A 960-nucleotide genomic window follows, 5' to 3' on the forward strand; every position below is an offset into this window, starting at 1 on the left:
TTATTTTTAAATAATTTGCACATGTTTTAAATAATTTTTAAACTATTATAACAAATTCATCATGTATTTTAAATATTTTTGACTAATTAATTAAATTAAATGCAAATCTCAGGAACACATTCTTAAAAGGAAATCCGGTAGAGGTGGGACACCCTGTATATATATTATATGTTTTTGTTTACAGTGTCACTACATGTCTAATTATATGAAACGAGATGCAAAAAATCCCGAAAAAAATGCAACAAATATGTTAACTAAATTAATCTGTAATACATTGGCAAGTGAAATGAATTGTAAAGGAGGTAACTTGAAAATTGATGTTAAAACTCTTAAACTGTACAACTTGTTTCAAGGTAATTACTAATACATCAGATTTATTATTATTATTTTCATATAAAAAGATGGAAGATGTTTTGTATTCACATACAATGTGTATGTGTATTTTGTAGGGACTCTTCAAATGACCTTTCCGGAAAGTGATCTCACTAACAAGGGAAGTTTGCGAACCCGAAAATTCAGAAAAATCTGACTCTTGGTGTAAAAGTAGAGCAGTTCATCTGTAGCATAAAATTATTTTTCGTTGGTGCTTAAATTCGTTTTAAAGAGATGAAACAATCCCTTGAAAAAAATCGGTTTTTTTCTTCCGACGTGAATAGCGTCGAAACTATGAGAGATAAAAAAAAATACGAAAATCAAGAAGAAGCGTTAAAGAGCCAACGCAGGGTGAACTTTGCTTAAGTGAATATAGTTCTCACATCAATAACTTAAGAATAAATACATAAATTACAATACAACGAACAAAACCTCTGACGTTTCGACCCTAAATATGTGGTCATCTTCAGAGAGGTAAGCGGTAACGCATTATATATGAAACATGACTTACAAAATCTTCTTATGTTCTTATAATACTATTCGCAAAATTAACAATCCAGGCAGTATTAATCAGATCGGAAGAGCACA

The sequence above is a fragment of the Wasmannia auropunctata genome, unplaced genomic scaffold (assembly GCF_000956235.1).
Source record: "Wasmannia auropunctata unplaced genomic scaffold, wasmannia.A_1.0 LD336055.1, whole genome shotgun sequence".
Classification (NCBI taxonomy): Eukaryota; Metazoa; Arthropoda; class Insecta; order Hymenoptera; family Formicidae; genus Wasmannia; species Wasmannia auropunctata.